Below are 21,142 nucleotides of genomic sequence, written 5' to 3' on the forward strand. Positions count from 1 at the left end.
GGGAAAAAGTAGGACTAAAATTAGGGACTCTAGGCTGCAATCATCCATAACACCATGGGGACACTGGGTCTCACTGTTGGCACAGTTTCTTCAGATAACCAACAGCAGCACCAGAAATGGATGTTTTGCACAATGTGAATCTAAACCGAGCCTCAGATCAGGAACGTGACTGGAGCTGGCTTTGGGTCATGGTTTAGCAATTTGTGTTGTCATGGCCTTGATTTGTTCTTCATGCATCCACACCTTAGAGATGAAGACAAGGAAAATATAAAAACAATAACTAGGTGGTCAAATTAGTGGCACCACACCCCTTACCCCAACCTCATTCTGACTTGTTGGAGGTGCTTGTCTTTCAGTAGAGCTGTGAATTGTAGCTACTCACATCCTCAGATTCTCCTGCAGCATAAGACACAGACATGAGATCCAATTTAGTACAACTGACCTGTGACATCTGCTGAGAGCCTTATGGGAAACTCCTTCTTTGCTGGATATATTCTTGTTGACATGTGTTGCCTGGAACTGCTGCAGCCATGTTGTTAGTAGGAGGGAGACATGGTTGAGATACCCAGGAAGGCAGAGCCAAGAGATGGGAAATATCTAGATCCATGAAGACATCACTGATCCAGTCCTTTAAAGTTGGACTGAATCTAGGTTTATTGCTATGTGAAAGAATAAATGTCCTTATGTTTAATTAATTTTGGTTAGATATTCTGTGTGTGCATGCTAAGTCGCTTCAGTTGTATCTGACTCTTTTCGACCCTGTGGGCTGTAGCCCGCCAGGCTCCTCTGTCTGTGGTACTCTCCAGGCAAGAATACAGGAGTGGGTTGCCATGCCCTACTCCAGGGGATCTCCCATCCCAGGGATCAAACCCGAATCTCTTAAGTTTCCTGCAGGGGCTGGTGGGTTCTTTGCCACTAGCGCCACCTGGGAAGCCCCATAGATACTCTGTTATTTGTAGAGTAACTTACTGATACAGTAGCCAAAACCATTTTACCTTCTAAGCTGTGATGCTACATCTTTAGTACATCTTTAGCTATATCTTTATAGTCAGTCCACCCTGTGTCTTACCCTTTCTGGCATGTTGTTTCCTCATTTTCTGATGACAAGCTAGGGAAATATGTTATATCTACTGAATGGAAGATTATGTAGGTAGGTGATCTGTGTTCAAAGCCTGACTTTACCCTCATGACATTGGGAGAATTACTTTTTGTGTCTTAGCTTCCTCATCCATTAAATGGTGACAAGAATTATCTTGCCTCATAGGACTGAGAATTAAGGGAGCTAATACATAAACAATGTCTTCCCTGGTGGCTCAGAGGATAAAGCATCTGCCTGCAATGCAGGAGACCTGGGTTCGATCCCTGGGTTGGGAAGATCCCCTGGAGAAGGAAATGGCAACCCACTCCAGTATTCTTGCCTGGAGAATCCCATGGACCACGGAGCCTGGTGGGCTATAGTCCATGGGGTCGCAAAGGGTCGGACATGACTGAGCAACTTCACTTTCTTTCTTTCTTTCTTTAATACATAAACAATACTTAGAAGAATGCCTGGCTCATAGCAAGTCATCAATCAATTTACATTAGCTTTGTCTTCATCCTCCCCAGCAGTGGCCCCTTCTGCATGTTTCTGAGGCATTTTGCTGTCACACTTTCCATCCTCGTTTTCCTTTGCCAAGCACCGCTGGAAAGAGCTGGAAAGATGTGGGACAGACATGGTCAGCTTAGTCCTTGTGCTAGCTTGCATTGCCAGGATCATCAGAAAAGAAGCTTCATGAACAGAAAGGAAGAAATATTTTGTCTGGAAACACCATATAGAAGCCAAAATTCCCTATGCTCCCCAGATCCCACGCTCTGGATGCCCTTCACCCTGTGCACTGTGGAGATGACGGGCTCCTGGAGCTGTTTCCCACAGGCCGCTGGGCTGTGCCCTTGGCACCAAGTGTGTCCTTCATACATATAAAGCCCTAGAGACTAGAAACGGGAAAACCCCACAGATTCTCTTGTATTACTTGCAGTCCCCTCTCCGCAGCTTTTTGCTGGGTCGAGAATTCTTCTAGTCTTCTTTTGGGAGATTTCGTTCCCATCCTTGCCTGGCTAACACCCCCTGCCCCCCACCCCTCCAGAGACCACAGAGACCGTTTCAGTTTCTTGTGTCTGCATTAGGCTTGTCAATCTAAGTCGGTTTTCAGCCAAGACTTCTGTATATCTCATCTGTAGAGCCCTTGGCAGCTTCCAAGTTGTCAAGCCCTTGGCCCAAGTTGTCTAATCTTCATGAAAATCTTGTATGGTGCATGTTTTTACCCCAAACTAGACTCCTTGGGGCTTTCCCTCTTTCCTGTAGAGATCAAGGGCAGAGGGAGGTAGGACAAAAATACTTCACTTTCTTTGCAGCACAGACCTGAGCGATTAGGATCTCGTCCAATTTTCCCTCAGCAATGAGACTTTCAGATGGAGAGGAAGCAGTGACCCTGCAGAAATCACTCAAAGTGAACCTGAAACCTGAGTACTTGGCTTTTTAAAAAAATATTTATTTATTTGGCTGCATGGGGTCTCAGTTGCAGCACACAGGATCTTCTGTTGATGGGCATGGACTCTCTAGTTGCGATGCATGGGTTTAGTTGCTCCAAAACATTTAGGATCTTAGTTCCCTGACCAGGGATCAAACCCACGTCCCCTGCATTGGAAGGTGGATTTTTAACCATTAGACCACCAGAGAAGTCCCAGACTTGGCTTTTTTAGGAAAAACAAACACCTGATACTTTTCTGGGTCAAAGGATCTGCTCCTGATTTCTCACTGGAGGTCCAGTGCAGAAGGAGAGACAGGGAGGAAGAAGGTTCTGGAAACTAACTGGTTTAACGAAGTGCTTCCCGGCATGAAAGTATTAGCTGTCGATCTGAGACTGAAGAAGCACAGTATCTGGCCCCTTCAGATGAAAGATGCTCTATTGATTTATTTACCTGTGTGTGTGTGTATACTCAGTCACTCATTCGTCTTTGACTCTTTGTGACCCCCATGGACTATAGCCCTCCACGTTCCTCTGTCCCTGGAATTCTCCAGGCAAGAATACTGGAGTGGGTTGCCATTTCCTTCTCCAGAGGATCTTCCCAACCCAGGGATCGAACCTGCGTCTTCCGAGTCTCCTGCATTGGCAGGCAGGTTCTTTACTAACGTGCCACATGGAAAGTCCATTGACTTATTTACTGGAGAACCCCTTAAACGTTTATATTGGCAACGACTGGGCTAGAAACTGAGGAATCCACTGCAGACCCGCAGGGGTGGAGGTTTCCATTCTCTGTGAATAGCTGATGTGCCGGTGAGGCTTGGTGAAACAGGACTGCCAGTTTGCTGGTTGCCTTCTGGAAGGTAGAAGAAATGGAGGTCTTGGTGTGTGGGCTGGTACCTCACAGCTCTGCCGCCTCAGTGTCTCTCTGAGCAGCCAGAATTATGGAAGCGCCCCTTTCATTTCTTCAGTTTTGTTCAGGGCCAGGTTGGGGTCAGAGGCCCCACCGCTGTGTTCATCAGAGCAGAAAGAGTGACAAACAAATGCTGTGCTTTCCTTTTTTCCTTTTTCCTTTCTGCCTTCCGGGAAGATTTTTAAAAAAAAACAAAATAAAAAACCCAGGTCACTTTCTGCTTTCAAGCACACCCTGTTCCTTTACAGGAAAAAGAAGCCCAAAGAGCAGCATGTACTCATAAAGTCTCTATTGAGCCCTCCTGGCTTGTTTTTTGGCTCAGGGTTTAGCTAACTTGTTGCCACACAGTGCACACCAGCGGGGGAGGTAGGGTTCACAGCAGGGGACAGTGAAAAGATCTGCTCTTCCAGAGTCAGGATAAAACCCCACTATCTCTGGATGAGGGGCAGGAAACACAGGGGGACTCTAGTCCCTATTTTCCCCTTGGATTGAAGCCCGCCCACCTCAAGGCTGGCTAGGCTCTCCTGCCCATTCCTGCCTGTGACACCCTCTCTCAATAAGGGCTTCCTTGGGAGGAAATGGGGTATCTTCTTTCATATCATTTGAATGGGCTCCTTTGGATGATTTTCATAATTGATTGATTCCTACCTTAGAAAGAGACTAGTGAGCAACTTTCTAGCTGCTCAGGGTAAAAATTTTGGAATCATCCTTGATGCCTTTCTTCCTCACATCCCACTTCCAGTCCACCAGCATATCCTATCAGCTCCACGTTAGAAATTTGTTTCATATTTAAAACAACCTAAATCACAAAAGGTATTCAATATCTGTATCTATATATATGGTTCAACAACAGAAGCAGAACCTGTAGGAGATGTATTGCCAGGAACTGGCTTAAATGATTGCAGAGCTGGTTAGATGAGTCTGAAATCTGTGGCGTGGGCTGTGAGGAAGGGCAGGAGAAGATGCTCAGGCATGAGCCAAATGTGCTGTCCACAGGCAGAACTTCTTCATCAAGGAAACCTTAGTTCCACTTACAAGGCTTTCCAGCTGATTGAATCAGGCCCACCCTGAATCTAGGATGATTTCCCCAATTTAAAGTCAACTAAAAGCTTGTTCCTTGGAAGAAAAGCTATGACTAACCTAGACAGTGTATTGAAAAGCAGAGACATCATTTTTCTGACAAAGGTCCAAATAGTCAAAGCTATGGTTTTTCCAATAGTCATGTATGGATGTGAGAGTTGGACTATAAAGAAGGCTGAGTGTCAAAGAATTGATGCTTTTGAACTGTGGCATTAGAGAAGACTCTTGAGAGTCCCTTGGCCTGCAAGGAGATCAAACCAGTCAATCCTAAAGGAAATCAACCCTGAATAGTCATTGCAAAGACTGATGCTGAAGCTGAAGCTCCAATATTTTGGCCACCTGATTCGAAACTGACTCATTGGAAAACACCCTGATGCTTGGAAAGATAGAAGGCGGGAGGAGAAGGGGACAACAGAGGATGAGATGATTGGATGGCATCACCTACTCGATGGACATGAGTTTGAGCAAACTCTGGCAGATAGTGAAGGACAGGGAAGCCTGGTACAGTCCATGAGGTCACAAAGAGTCAGATATGGCTTAGCAACAAAACAATAACTAGAAACTTAATCACATCAACACAGCTACACCCAGATCAGTGGTTTTTTAAAAATAATTTTTAAAAATTAAATTAATTTATTTTGGCTGCGCTGGTCTTTGTTTACTGCTCTCGGTCTTCCTCTAGTTGCGGGAGTGGGAGCTGTTCTCTAGTTGCAGTGCACGGGCCTCTCATTGTTGTGGAGTGCGGGCTCTAGAGTGTGTGGGCTTCAGTAGTTGTGGCACGCGGGCTTAGTTGTCCCATGGCACGTGGGATCTTCCTGGACTGGGGATTGAACCTGTGTCCCCTGCACTGGCAGGCAGATTACTAACCCCTGGACCATGAGGGAAGTTCCCCAGATCAATGTTTGATTGAATAACTGGGGACTGTAGCCTAGTCAAGTTGACACATAAAACCTACCATCACTTATCCAACCTCAACTCCCTCCTCCACAACCCCTCCCCTGATCCTGGCCACCAGCATTTCTCTGCTGAATTATTGCTTTAGCCTCTTTACCAGTTTCCCTGTTTTCTTTCTTGGCCTCCCTACCCCTTCCCAAAACTGTTTTCAAGAGAACAGCTAGAATAATCATTACTCCATTGCTCAAAGCCCTCATGATAGTCAGAATCACGGTTCCCCAAAGATGTTCAAAAAACCAAAAGCTGTTTGAGCAGACTTGGAAAACCACAGCCAGAATTGTACAGTGTTTTCCACTGGAATTAAAGTGTGGGTTTTGATGCTTTAATGTATGAAAGAAAAATGGGTTTCAACTAAATACATTATCTTAGATTGGTTTCTGGCTTCCCAGGTGGCTCTAGCGGTAAAGAACCTGCCTGCCAACACAGGAGACTTATGACACGCAGTTTAGATCTGTAGGCTGGGAGATCCCCTGGAGGAGGGCACAGCAACCCACTGCAGTATTCTTGCCTGGAGAATCCCCATGGACAGAGGAGCCTGGCAGGCTACAGTCTGTAAGGTCACAAAATCAGACATGACTGACATGATTTAGCATGCACACATGCAGATTGGTTCCTAGAACAGAAAAAGATTATTGGTGAGAAAACTGGTGAAATCTGAATAAAGTCTGGAGTTTGATTAATAGTAATAATACCAATTCCTTAACTTTGAAAAAGTTAAGTTTGAAAGATGTTAACATTTAGGGTAAACTGGAGAAGACTATACACAATTCTCAATGCTATCTTTGAGACACTTCTATAGGTCTAAAATTATTCCAGAATAAAAAGTGTATTTTAAAAACAGGCTTCAGTTCCTAGATAGATCAGTTCAGTTCAGTCGCTCAGTCATGTCTGACTCTTCACGACCCCATGAACCACAGCATGCCAGGCCTCCCTGTCCATTACCAACTCCTGGAGTCCACCCAAACTCGTGTCCATCAAGTTGGTGATGCCATCCAACCATCTCATCTTCTGTCGTCCCCTTCTCTTCCTGCCCTCAACCTTTCCCAGCATCAGGGTCTTTTCAAATGAGTCAGCTCTTCACATCAGGTGGCCAAGAATTGGAGTTTCAGCTTCAACATCAGTCCTTCCAATGAACACCCAGGACTGACCTCCATTAGGATGGACCGATTGGATCTCCTTGCAGTCCAAGGGACTCTCAAGAGTCTTCTCCAACACCACAGTTCTTTGGCACTCAGCTTCAACACTCACAGTTCTTTGGCATCAATTCTTTGGCACTCAGCTTTCTTTATAGTCCAACTCTCATATCCATAACATGACCACTGGAAAAACCATAGCCTTGACTAGACGGACCTTTGTTGGCAAAGTAATATCTCTGCTTTTTAATACGCTGTCTAGGTTGGTCATAACTTTTCTTCCAAGGAGTAAGTGTCTTTTAATTTCATTGCTGCAGTCACCATCTGCAGTGATTTTGGAGCCCAGAAAAATAAAGTCAGCCACTGTTTCCACTGTTTCCCCATCTATTTCCCATGAAGTGATGGGACCAGATGCCATGATCTTCATTTTCTGAATGTTGAGCTTTAAGCCAACTTTTTCACTCTCCTCTTTCACTTTCATCAAGAGGCTTTTTAGTTCCTCTTTACTTTCTGCCATAAGGGTGGTGTCATCTCCATATCTGAGGTTATTGATATTTCTCCTGGCAATCTTGATACAGCTCAGATGTCAAGCTTGTGCTTCCTCCAGCCCAGTGTTTCTCATGATGTACTCTGCATATAAGTGAAATAAGCAGGGTGGCAATATACAGCCTTGAAGTACTCCTTTTCCTATTTGGAACCAGTCTGTTGTTTCATGTCCAGTTCTAACTGTTGCTTCCTGACCTGCATATAGGTTTCTCAAGGAAGTAGAATAATGGAATGGAAATAGAAACTTTAATAGAAGTCAGAAAAACTAGGGTCAGATCTAGAGGACCCTGGATTTAAGTCCATGCTTGGCTTCTTCCCAGCCGTGCTGCCTTGGCCAAAACACTTTACCTCTCTGATCCCTAGTTCCCTTTTGAACTAATGGTGCTGTCTGGGGAGACAAACAATGACACCAACAATGACAGCCCGGCATGATGCGGCAGGGTGCTAGAGTAGGAAGGGGAGGGAGCTGGTCCCGTGTGGACACCTGAACTGTATACGAATGACGTCACTCCTCAGCTCATGACTGATACTTACTTTTCTGGACTTTGACAAATAAAAGAAAAGATCACCATCATGCATATCATGATTACAGCCTCTTCAGAGATTCATGTACACGGAAAATCACAAATCACTGTGCACACGCATTCACCTTTCAGGTAACATTATCTCATTAGCATTTTTAATGTTTGTAATTGTCTTCATAAATATTTTAACTGCAAATATATATGTATGTATATATACATACTTATATATACCACATACTCGTCAAGACCATGTCTACAGAGTTAGGCTCCTGGTTTGAACCCTAATTCCACCACTGGGTGATGGTCATCCTCTCCTGTCCGTCACATTCCTCAGGCGGAGAAAACATAGCACCTGCTTAAAAGACAACTGAGGTGATGTATGGCAAAACCAATACAATATTGTAAAGTAAAATAAATAAATAAATGTTAAAAAAAAAAAGACAACTGAGGTAATAGCTGAATAAGGTAATGTATGCAAATAACAGAGACTCCCCCTCATTTGGGGTCTTTGTATTCTTCTCGTCCATCAGTATGGACTCGGTATGGATACTTCATATTAAAAATAGTAGTCCTGGGACTTCCCTGGTGGCTAAGACTCTGAGCTCCCAATGCAGGGGAACTGGATTCAATTGCTAGGAAAGGAGCTAGATCCCACTTGCTGCAGCTAAGTGTTGGCATGCCATAACTAAAGATCCCACCTGCCATAACTAAGACCGAGTGAAGCAAAATAAATAAATGAAAATAAATATATAAAAAATAGTAATCCTTTGTTTTCTTCCTATTTGCTGGATATTTCCTCTAATCTATGTTTAATTTTTTATTTTTGGCTTGGAGGTCATATGGAGGTTTGATAAATATGATTTCATAGCCCATGTAAACTGTATTTCTGCCCATTCCCAGGCTGACTTTCTTTCCTTAAGGAAGTTCAGAGGGAGTGTGTGTATAGTAGCAATACTTGGAAGTGAAGGGCCAGAATACTGGGCTCTCCGTGTCGCTGTCCATCATAGTAGCACCTTCTGAGGCCCCCTTATTCCCATCTGGTCATCAGTGTGGATCCATGCAGGCCCCACCCCTGAGGCCTCTTCAGGTCCCTCATCACCGGTATCACGTCCTGATCAGATCAGTGATCCCTTACTGTTCTGGCAGAAGCTCAGGCCTGTGGGAAGTGAGAGACTCACTCAGGCTTTCTCAGCCAACACAGGTCGAGTGTCACTTCTCCCCTAGGGTCCTGCAGTAGGCTGAGCTTCAGGGGCTCTAGAGCCCCTCCAGACTCCTTCCATTCCTCAGTTTTCAGATGTGTCTTCCCAGGAGGTGGCAAGACCCATTGGAGCCTTTATTTAGGTGGATGGATGTTTGAGTGCAAGAAGCTAGAAAGGCATGGGAATGGGGAAACCCTGGGGAACAGCAGCTATGTTCAGGCTGAGGGAGAGATTGAACTGGGGTGCTGCAGATGCCCCCATCAGTTCCTCAGGAAGATTGGACATGGAATGTCCTCAAAGAGTTATTCTAAGTTGAAGCAAGAGGGCTGGACCTTTGTTCATCCACACAGAAGAATCTATGGTTGTCTCTAGGGAAGGGGCACACTCTGGGCAAAGCGGCCTTCTGTACGCCTGGGGAGGGACTGAGGTGTGAGCCATGAGCGGTCAGCACTCCAGCAAGCTGGGGGGAGGGGGAGCATTCCGTCCTGAAGTGGGGTGTGGGCAGCCTCTGTAGCACCCTCCCCGCCACCACCCCAGGCTGGCTCTGAGCTCTCTGTGTGCCACTGGCTGCTCTCTCTTTGCACTCTTCATTGTCTAGTCTGCAGAGGTAGCTTGGCTTGTTTTTATTTTTCCTAATTTATTGCGTTTGCTCTCAGGCCTGCGATTTTGAAACCCCAAAGCCTAAAATGAGCCTCTTTTGTTATCCACATTCTGCTGTGTCACACCTTCCCTGAGCCAACAAAACAAAATGCCTAGCTGCCTGAATGTGGGGCAGGAGAGGGGTCAACTGGAAATACCAGGTCAAAAGATCAATATATGACACAGATGAGGACACAGAGAAGATGGAGGGATTCTCAAAATGTACCCAAGCACACCTTGCTAGGGAACACATTTCAGAATCTCCAGGACATGCAGTGAGAAGGGATGAGAGAGATCTTTCTATTAGCCGAAGGAAGTGTGGATTTCTTTATAAATATAAGAACACTGCAAAAGAGTATGTGAGCTTTTTAGAGGCTAGAAAAGATGGGATCCAGAGACCAGAATGATTCTTGGCAGAATTCCTTTTAACTGGAAGGTAGAGGAACAGTGGGGTGTGGAGGAGGAATTGCAGGGTACTCAGGAGTTGCCTTTAAGAGGTGTCCTTTTCACTGACAAGTTACCAGCGGGGTCATTTGATGTGAGTGGAGGAGATCCTCTTGTGGAGTGAATTTTAAGAAGAGAACTTTGAAGCAGCCTCATGGGAAGCAAGAGAAAGCCCTTCCCCACGGACATGTGAAGGGATTGGTGGGCAGCACAAGAGCTCTGCAGAGATTAGGCACCCCTGGCTGAGGTTGGCAGGTTTTCTCCAGCAGCACTGAACAGCACAGGTGTGGGCTCAGATAAGGAAGAGAGATGCTTTAATTACTTTCCTTTCTTCTTTTTTTTTTTTTTTTTTTACATTTTTGTAAACTGATTTTTATTTTTGGCTGATCTAGGTCTTCCTTGCTGATCCTAGGCTTTCTCTAGTTGTGGTGAGTTGGCTTCTCATTGCAATGACTTCTCTTGTGGTGGAGTACGGGCTCTAGGGTGTACGGGCTTCAGTACTTTCAGCTCTTGAGCTCAGTAGTTGTGGCACTTGGACTTAGTTGCTCCTCAGCCTGTGGGATCCTCCCCAACAAGGGATCAAACCCTTGTCCCCTCCATTGCAAGGTCAATTCTTAACCACTGGACCACCAGATAAGCCCCTCTTTTTTTAAACTTTAATTGAAGTGTATTCAATTTAATTGAATAGGAAAAGGAGTACATGGAGGCTGTATATTGTCACCCCACTTATTTAACTTATATGCAGAGTACATCATGAGAAATGCTGGGCTGGAGGAAGCACAAGCTGGAATCGAGATTGCCAGGAGAAATATCAATAACCTCAGATATGCAAATGACACCACCCTTATGGCAGAAACTACAGAAGAACTAAAGAGCCTCTTGATGAAAGTGAAAGAGGAGAGTGAAAAGGTTGGCTTAAAGCTCAACATTCAGAAAACTAAGATCATGGCATCTGGTCCCATCACTTCATGGGAAATAGATGGGGAAACAGTGGCTGGCTTTATTTTTCTGGGCTCCAAAATCACAGATGGTGCAGATGGTGACTGCAGCCATGAAATTAAAAGACGCTTATTCCTTGGAAGGAAAGTTGTGACCAACCTAGACAGCATATTAAAAAGCAGAGACATTACTTTGTCAATAAAGGTCCGTCTAGTCAAGGCTATGGTTTTTCCAGTGGACATGTATAGATGTGAGAGTTGGACTATAAAGAAAGCTGAGTGCTGAAGAATTGATAGTTTTGAACTATGGTGTTGGAGAAGACTCTTGAGATCCCTTGGACTGCAAGGAGATCAACCAGTCCATCCTAAAGGAGATCAGTCCTAGATGTTCATTGGTAGGACCAATTTTGAAGCTGAAGTTCCAATATTTTGGCCACCTGATGCAAGGAGCTAACTCATTGGAAAAAACCCCAATGCTAGGAAAGATTGAGGGCAGGAGGAGAAGGGGATGACAGAGGATGAGATGGTTGGACGGCATCATTGACTCAATGGACATGGGTTTGGGTGGACTCCGGGAGTTGGTGATGAACAAGGAGGCCTGGCATGCTGCAGTTCATGGGGTCGCAAAGAGTTGGATATGACTGAGCAACTGAATTGAACTGAACTGAAATGTACCATATACATAGAAGACTGCATACATCACATATAGTTTGATGAATTCACACAGAGAAGGCCCTTGTGTATCCAAGCAACCTAGACCCCCTATGTTAGTTTCCTATGGAAGATGTAACAAACTACAACAAATGTGGCTTAAAAACAACAGAAATCCATTCTCTGATAGTTCTGAGGCTAGAATCTGAAATCAAGGTGTCAGCTCTAGGGAAGGACTTACCTTGCCTCTTTCTAGCTTTCAGTGGTGGTGGTTTAATCACTAAGTTCTGTCAACTCTTGCAAGCTCATAAACTGTAGCCCACTAGGCTACAGTAATAATTATTCAACTTTATATATGTCAGCCAGATTTGTCACACATCAGGGCTGAAATGAGGGCATAATCTTATTTAAAGATAGAGCCACACAGTCACATCATCTTGTCAGAAGAGCAGCAGAATTACAACAGGTTACTGCCATTTACACAAAGGACTTAAGCCTGGAACCATCCTCTCAGCACAACCTGCTTTAACATAAACCAGATAAGATAACAGTGGAAATGACCTGGAGTAAAATCCAAGTTATGACCAACCTAGATAGCATATTAAAAAGCAGAGACATTATTTTGCCAACAAAGGTCTGTATAGTCAAGCCTATGGTTTTTCCAGTAGTCATGTACGAATGTGAGAGTTGGACTATAAAGAAAGCTGAGGACTAAAGAATTGATGCTTTTGAACTATGGTGTTGGAGAAGACTCTTGAGAGTCCCTTGAACTGTAAGGAGATCCAACCATTTCATCCTAAAGGAGATCAGTCCTGGGTGTTCATTGGTAGGACTGATGTTGAAGCTGAAACTCCAATACTTTGGCCACCTGATGCGAAGAGCTGACTCGTTTGAAAAGACCCTGATGCTGGGAAAGATTGAAGGTGAGAGGAGAAGGGGATGACAGAGGATGAGATGGTTGGATGGCATCACTGACTCAATGGACATGAGTTTGAATGAACTCTGGGAGTTGGTGATGGATAGGGAGGCCTAGAGTGCTGCAGTCCATGAGGTCACAAAGAGTCAGACACTACTGAGTGACTGAACTGAACTGAAAATTCAAGAAGTAATCATGAAGGAGTGAGGCAAAGATGGTCTGATACTGCTTCCTCTCCCAAGGGCTCTGCAAACCACTGAGGCCTTAAATTGGAAATTTCCAATAGGCTTTTGCATCTCCAAACTTTTACTCACCTTAAGTTGACAGACAAAGTTCCACAGACTGTTGTCTGAGAATAGTTAGCGCTCCCCAGATTTTCCATGAGTTCTTGTCTTAGTCTGAATTCACCCCAGATCAGAGTCTGACAGCAGGACTTGGCCTAGGTATTTTACTGAGGAGAGACCCCTGAAACCTGACCCCTGAGGGGTGTGATGTCAAGAAAGAAAGTCTGTTATCAAGATGAGAACAGTACAGAAGGTCTCCTATAGCCATTCACCTAATGGTGAGAGAATTTATCTACTAGCTTCTGCCCTTCAGTGGTTGGAAGTTGTCAAGAGGGACCTTAACACCTCTGTACTTTGGGGTACTATTACCTGTAGGCTAAGCAGGGTCCCAGGGTGTTGGAGAAGGCCCGGGGGGAAGAACACTGAAGGACAAGACCTCATACAGGAAGAGGGATGGTGCCAGGGAGAACAGCATCTGGGCTCCCATAGGATGGCTGTGCACTGTAGCTGTGGCTGAGATTAGAGGTGGCCATGGGGGTGTGATTGTTGTTGTTGTTGTTTTTGTTCAGTTGCTAAGTCATGTCTCACTCTTTGTGATCCCATGGACTGTAGCCAGCCAGGCTCCTCTGTCCATAGGATTTCCCAGGCAAAAAAACTGGAGTGGGTTACCATCTTCTTCTCCAGAAATGGGATGTGATGAAGGCCACTAAGTCAGACTCTTACAGTGCCCAGCCTCTCTTGCAGCTAGAGTGTGGTCATGTGATCCTTAAGTCTGTATGGAAGATATCTGACAAGGGCAGAACCACACTCTTTCTACTCACTTCCACTTCACCAGGGAGGCAACGACTTCCAGGCAAGTGAGGGATGGATATAGGAGGGAGTTGTTTCTCAGAGTCAGGCAACAGTTTCAGTAAGGGGACTTGGAGGATTAGGAGTTCTTTTGTTGTTGTTGTTCTTTTTCTTCTGAGGAGCTAGATCTAACAACAGATAGTTGACATATGTCCATAGAACCTCTCACTTTCTTATAAATGTACACATAAGTTTAGGATTAACTTTCAAGTTGTGGGTTTGAATCTCACTCTGTTCAGTTGCTCAGTCATGTCCAACTCTTTGCCACCCCATGGACTGCAGCACACCAGGCTCCCCTGTCCATCACCAACTCCCAGAGCTTGCTCAAACACATGTCCATCAAGTCAGTGATGCCATCCAACCATCTCATCCTCTGTTGTCCCCTTCTCCTGCCTTCAGTCTTTCCCAGCATCAGGGTCTTTTCAAATGGGTCAGTTCTTCCTATCAGGTGGCCCAAAGATTGGAGTTTCAGCTTCAACATCAGTCCTTCCAATGAATATTCAGGACTGATTTCCTTTAGGATTGACTGGTTTGATCTCCTTGCAGTCCAAAGGACTCTCAAGAGTCTTCTCCAACACCACAGTTCAAAAGTATCAATTCTTCAGTGCTCAGATTTCTTTATACTCCAACTGTCACATTCATACATGACTACTGGAAAAACCATAGCATTGACTATGGTTCCATAGATGGTTCCATAGATGGAACTTTGCTGGCAAAGTAATGTCTCTGCTTTTTAATATTCTATCTAGGTTGGTCATAGCTTTTCTTCCAAGGAGCAAGCATCTTTTAATTTCATGGCTGCAATCACCATCTGCAGTGATTTGGAGCCCAAAAGAATAAAGTTTGTCACTATTTCTGCTGTTTCCCAATCTATTTGCCATGAAGTGATGGGACCAAATGCCACGATCTTGGTTTTTTGAATGTTGAGTTTTAAGCCAACTTTTTCACTCTCTTCTTTCACTTTCATCAAGAGGCTCTTTAGTTCTTCTTCACTTTCTGTCATATGGGTGGTGTCATCTGCATATCTGAGGTTATTGATATTTCTCCTGGCAATCTTGCATAGGAACCTGGAACAATATTGCATAGGAACCTGGAATGTTAAGTCCATGAATCATGGTAAATTGGAAGTGGTCAAACAGGAGATGGCAAATGTGAGCATCAACATTTTAGCAATCAGTAAACTAAAATGGACTGGAATGGGTGAATTTAATTCAGATGACTGTTATATCTACTACTGTGGGCAAGAATCCCTTAGAAGAAATGGAGTAACCCTCATAGTCAACAAGAGTCCGAAATGCAGTACTTGAGTACAATCTCAAAAATGACAAAATGATCTCTGTCCATTTCCAAGGCAAACCGTTTGATATCACAGTAATCCAAGTCTATGTCCCAACCAGTAATGCTGAAGAAGCTGAAGTTAAACAGTTCTATGAAGACATACAAGACCTTCTATAACTTACACCCAAAAAAGATGTCCTTTTCATCACAGGGGACTGGAATGCAGAAGTAGGAATTTAGATTCCTGGAGTAATAGGCAAATTTGGCCTTGGAGTACAAAGTGAAGCAGGGCAAAGGCTAACAGAATTTTGTCAAGAGAATGCACTGATCATAGCAAACACCATCTTCCAACAACACAAGAGAAGACGCTACACATGGACATCACCAGATGGTCAACACCAAAATCAGATTGATTACATTCTTTGCAGCCAAAGATGGAGAAGCTCTATACAGTCAGCAAAAACAAGACTGGGAGCTGACTGTGGCTCAGATCATGAACTCCTTATTGCCAAATTCAGACTTAAATTGAAGAAAGTAGGGGAAACCAATAGACCATTCAGGTATGACCTAAATCAAATCCCTTATGATTATACAGTGGAAGTGAATCTCATTACTTTGGTTTAAATCACATGTCCATCTCTGAACCAAATACTGTGGCCAATGTGTGAAAAACTCTGATTGACCAGTCCTGGATCATGTGACATTTATATATGCCTTGTCTACATCCCCTGAAGGTAAAGGTCAGTGGTAAATCAGGTTTAAATTACTTTAATAAAAGGATTTTTTAAAGTGCTGGATAGCAAAAGCAAGAGCTATTCATAACCTACTTTTTTTAAGAAAATTGTTTATCGATTTATGACTTGAAGACAGTGAAATGTACCAATCTTAAATATGTACCAATATATAGCTTGATAACTCTTTGCAGGTACACTTGGGCAATCATCACCCAAATCAATATTTAAATATTTTCAGAACTCTCAAACTTTCCCTTGTGTCACTTTCCAGTCGTATTTCTGCAAAGATAACTCTGCGAAAGGGGTATAGACAACATAAATTATCTTGCCTGTGCTTGAACATCATATAAGTGGAATCATGCAGTGTATGTTCTTTTATGTTTGGTTTCTTTCACTCAATATTATGTCTATGAGATTCACCCATTTCATTACATATAGCAGAGGTTAATTTATTTCATTGCTGGGTAACATTCTATTGTATAAAATACTATCTGATGTACTATTGATAGATATTTGAATTGTCTCTCCAGTTTTTTGTTTATATGAATAAAGCTGGCATAAACATGCTTGTACATGTCTTTAGGTGGACATAAGCACTTGTTTCCCTTGGGTGTGTACCCAAGAATGGAGTTGCTTGGTCAAAGTATATATAAATATTTAGCTTTAATAGATACTGCCAAACAGTTTTCCCTCCTGCTGGCAGTGTGTTAGAGTTTCAGTTGCTACACAGTCTTGCCAACTGTGTTTTTTCAGTCCTTCTAATTACCTACTCTTCTTGATTTGTCAAATACTCTTCTACAAAGAGATACAGATATTGACTAGCAGACTGAAACTCCCAGGCACAGGGAAGGTTCCGTAGACTGAACTCATGTACTTGGTCCTGACCCTAAGGGCAACAGGAACTCAGGAATGAAAGAAGTCAGCATGGACACAGACTGGCACTTTGGAGAGGGTGAAATGTGCAGGGCCTTGTCCTGTTGGTGACGTTGGAGGATGGGGAACAAGGAAGGCATCCTGTCAGAGTGCACAGCTTGAGCAGACAGAGCTTGGAGCAGCGATCAGGAAGAAAGCTGACCTCCCCTGAGCAGAGGGTGGCTCTGGAGAAGAGCAGGGCCTCTGGTGACTTGGTAAGAAGTCAGACATAGGCAGAGGGATGAAGTTGAGAAATGGGCTTGGGCAATGGGTGACTGCAGTAGGGGATGAGTGATTCTCACCAAGGACACACATCTCTCTGAGTAGAATGAGATCTATTAGGTGAGAGTTGGCTGGTCTGGTTCAGTTTCCTCCTCCTCCTTGTCATAGTGAAGAGCATCTCACCCTGATGAATGTGGTAAGCATTTGTATTTCAACAGTGCCCTTGGATGTGAGCCAACTACTTCATTTTGGTTCTCAGATAAAGAAGTGAATCTATTCCTATGCCAGAGAGAAACCCAGATGAACCAAGTTGAGAAAGGGTCTGTACATGTATCCTGCACTTTAGAGGTATTTTAAAAGGTCCTCAGGGGGCTAATTTTGAGTTTATGTTATTTATACCTGTGGACTGACTTCATTAAAGTAGAAGACTTGTGGCAGGTGTGTCTGTATAAAGTGATGCACACAAGCCTGGGGTACAGGCCTTGAGAATGAAAAGGAATAGCTCTATCTCCCTTGCTCTCCTACTAGAACTCCCCACATCTGGGCCTGATTATTGCCCCACATTCAAACTCAGCCCTGCACTGACCAGCTGCTTCATGTATTCATTCACTTATTTATTCAGCAGCCTTTCACTGGATGCCCAGTAAAGACCAAGTACTGAGACTGAAGATGAAAACACAGGGGCTCACAGACAAGCAGGAAACACTGACACACAGCAACTGAACATGAATAAGGTGTGAAAAGAGTTCATTCCAATCCCAAAGAAAGGCAATACCAAAGATTGCTCAAACTATAGCACAATTGCACTATCTCACACGCTAGTAAAGTAATGCTCAAAATTCTCCAAGCCAGACTGCAGCAATATGTGAACCATGAACTTCCAGATGTTCAAGCTGGTTTTAGAAAAGGCAGAGGAACCAGAGATCAAATTGCCAACATTTGCTGGATCATCAAAAAAGCAAGAGAGTTCCAGAAAAATATCTATTTCTGCTTTATTGACTATGACTGTGTGGATCACAATGAACTGTGGAAAATTCTTCAAGAGATGGGAATACCAGACCACCTGACCTGCCTCTTGAGAAACCTGTATGCAGGTCAGGAAGCAACAGCTATAACTGGACATGGAACAACAGACTGGTTCCAAATAGGAAAAGGTGTACGTCAAGACTGTATATTGTCACCTTTCTTATTTAACTTCTATGCAGCGTACATCATGAGAAACGCTGGGCTGAAAGAAACACAAGCTGAAATCAAGATTGCCGGGAGAAATATCAATAACCTCAGATGTGCAGATGACACCACCCTTATGGCAGAAAGTGAAGAGGAACAAAAAAGCCTCTTGAGGAAAGTGAAAGAGGAGAGTGAAAAAGTTGGCTTAAAGCTTAATATTCAGAAAACTAAGATCATGGCATCTGGTCCCATCACTTCATGGGAAATAGATGGAAAAACAATGGAAACAGTGGCTGAATTTATTTTTCTGGGCTCCAAAATCACTGCAGATGGTGAATGCAGCCATGAAATTAAAAGATGCTTATACTCCTTGGAGGGAAAGTTATGACTAACCTAGACAGCATATTTAAAAGCAGAGACATTACTTTGCCAACAAAGGTCCGTCTAGTCAAGGCTATGGTTTTTCCAGTGGTCATGTACGGATGTAAAAGTTGGACTATAGAGAAAGCTGAGCGCCAAACAATTGATGCTTTTGAACTGTGGTGTTGGAGAAGACTCTTGAGAGTCCCTTGGACTGCAAGGAGATCCAACCAGTCCATCCTAAAGGAGATCAGTCCTGGGTGTTCATTGGAAGGACTGATGTTGAAGCTGAAACTCCAATACTTTGGCCACCTGATGAGAAGAGTTGACTCATTGGAAAAGACCCTGATGCTGGGAAAGATTAAGGGCAGGAGGAGAAGGGGATTACAGAGGATGAGATGATTGGATGGCACCACCAATTCAATGGACATGGGTTTGGATGGACTCCAGGAATTGGTGATGGACAGGGAGGCCTGGCGTGCTGCACTTCATAGGGTCACAAAGAGTCGGACATGACTGAGCGACTGAACTGAATACAGAGGAGGCGATGCAGGAGACACGAGTTTGATCCCTGAGTCGGGAAGATCCCTGGAGGATGAAATGGCAACCCACTTCCAGACTCTTGCTTAGGAAATTCCATGAACAGAGGAGTCTGGTGGGCTACAATCCATGGGGTTGCAAGGAGTCAAACACAACTGAGCAGCTGAGCATGCAAACATGCAGAGAACAGTTGGGGACATCATTTTCACCTAAGGAAGTCAAAGAAATGTTTGAAACTGAGTCTTAAAGGATGACTTGGAGTTCATCTGGTAGACAAGATTTGGGGAGGGCTTTTCATGCAAAAGTGAACAAGCCACAACATGGCAGGAAGCCTGTAGGGGCATCCATTGTAGGCTGTGAGCCAGAACTATAAGATCAGATCAGATCAGCTGCTCAGTTCCTTCTAAAGAACACCCAGGGCTGATCTCCTTTAGAATGGACTGGTTGGATCTCCTTGCAGTCCAAGGGACTCTCAAGAGTCTTCTCCAACACCACAGTTCAAGAGCATCAATTCTTCAGTGTTCAGCTTTCTTCACAGTCCAACTCTAGCATCCATACATGACCATTTGAAAAACCATAGCCTTGACTAGACGGACCTTTGTTGGCAAAGTAATGTTTCTGCTTTTCAATATGCTATCTAGGTTGGTCATAACTTTCCTTCCAAGGAGTAAGTGTCTTTGAATTTCATGGCTGCAATCATCATCTGCAGTGATTTTGGAGCCCCCCAAAAATAAAGTCTGACACTGTTTCCACTGTTTCCCCATCTATTTCCCATGAAGTGATGGGACCAGATGCCATGATCTTCGTTTTTTGAATGTTGAGCTTTAAACCAAACTTTTCACTCTCATCAAAAGTCTTTTTAGTTCCTCTTCACTTTCTGCCATAAGGGTGGTGTCATCTGCATATCTGAGGTTATTGATATTTCTCTTGGCAATCTTGATTCCAGCTTGTGCCTCTTCCAGCCTAGTGTTTCTCATGATGTACTCTGCATATAAGTTAAATAAGCAGGGTGACAATACACAGCCTTGACGTACTCCTTTTCCTATTTGGAACCAGTCTGTTGTTCCATGTCCAGTTCTAACTGTTGCTTCCTGACCTGCATATAGGTTTCTCAAGAGGCAGGTCAGGTGGTCCGGTATTCTCATCTCTTTCAGAATTTTCCACAGTTGATTGTGATCCACACAGTCAAAGGCTTTGGCATAGTCAATAAAGCAGAACTAGATGTTTTTCTGGAACTCTCTTGCTTTTTCATTGATCCAATGGATGTTGGCAATTTGACCTCTGGTTCCTCTGCCTTTTCTAAAGCCAGAACTATACAGTCCAGCAATTTTTTTTTTTTTTGCCACACATGTGACTTGCAGGATCTTAGTTTCCTGACCAGGGATCAAATCTGAATCCTGGCAGTAAAAGAACCAAGTCCTAACCATTGGACGACCAAGGAATTCCCTGTAGTCCAGCAATTAGAAACATCATATGGGCACCAGTGTGAAGGACGGAGTAGAGGGATGAGCAGAGAGACAGGAAAATTGGTGTAAGGTTTACTACATCAGACATGGTTAAAAAAAAAAAGACACAAGCTTAACATGGGCCCATGAGATGAAGAGTGGGAAATGGGTTATTTAGGAGATAGAATCACCAAGTCTTAAGGAGATTAGAGGAGTAAAGAAGAGGCTAGGAGAAAAGAATTTGGATGCCTCCTCTATTCTCTTTGGGTGGATGATGATGCTGTCATTTAGGAGAGGAAATGCTGGAGAAAGGGAAGGTTTGGGCAGGACAAGAGAGAGGAGGGGTAGAGGAAATGAGTCTCATTTTGGCCATTTTGAGTTTGAAGTGTCTGTGGAATATTAGTAGCATATGAAGCTGGATGTACAGTTTGGCCCTCAGAGTTCTCTTCTAGAGATGTCTGTTTAGGATCGTCAGTGCACAGGTGATAGATACAGCCTGGAGTCATTCCGGGGGCACGTGTAGTTGAAAAGAAAAGAGGAACAAGGACAGTGCCGTGGAGAACACTAGGCTTTAAGGGCTAAGTGAGCAAAAGCTACCCCACACAAGGAGACAGAGGATAAAATGATAAAGCCAGGGGAAATTTCAACTGTGTGAAGGCCATTTCTCTTTGTTCATAATGTATCCATATTGCATAGAAATGTGCAGCTCATAGCCTGAAAGAGTAAACAAATGAATGGAGCAGTGTCATAAAGATAAGGAGGCATTTCCAGGAGAACACACACTCAAGTGCTGCAAAGAGGTCAGTGATGCAAGATGAGAACTAAGTGTTCCCAGGCTGATGGGCACTTAAACAGGAAGGACTGGGACAGCCTTAGCCACCTCATCCTGAAGGGCTGGCCTGAGCCGCTT

This window comes from Bos taurus, chromosome 6, assembly GCF_002263795.3.
Source record: "Bos taurus isolate L1 Dominette 01449 registration number 42190680 breed Hereford chromosome 6, ARS-UCD2.0, whole genome shotgun sequence".
NCBI classification, from domain to species: Eukaryota; Metazoa; Chordata; class Mammalia; order Artiodactyla; family Bovidae; genus Bos; species Bos taurus.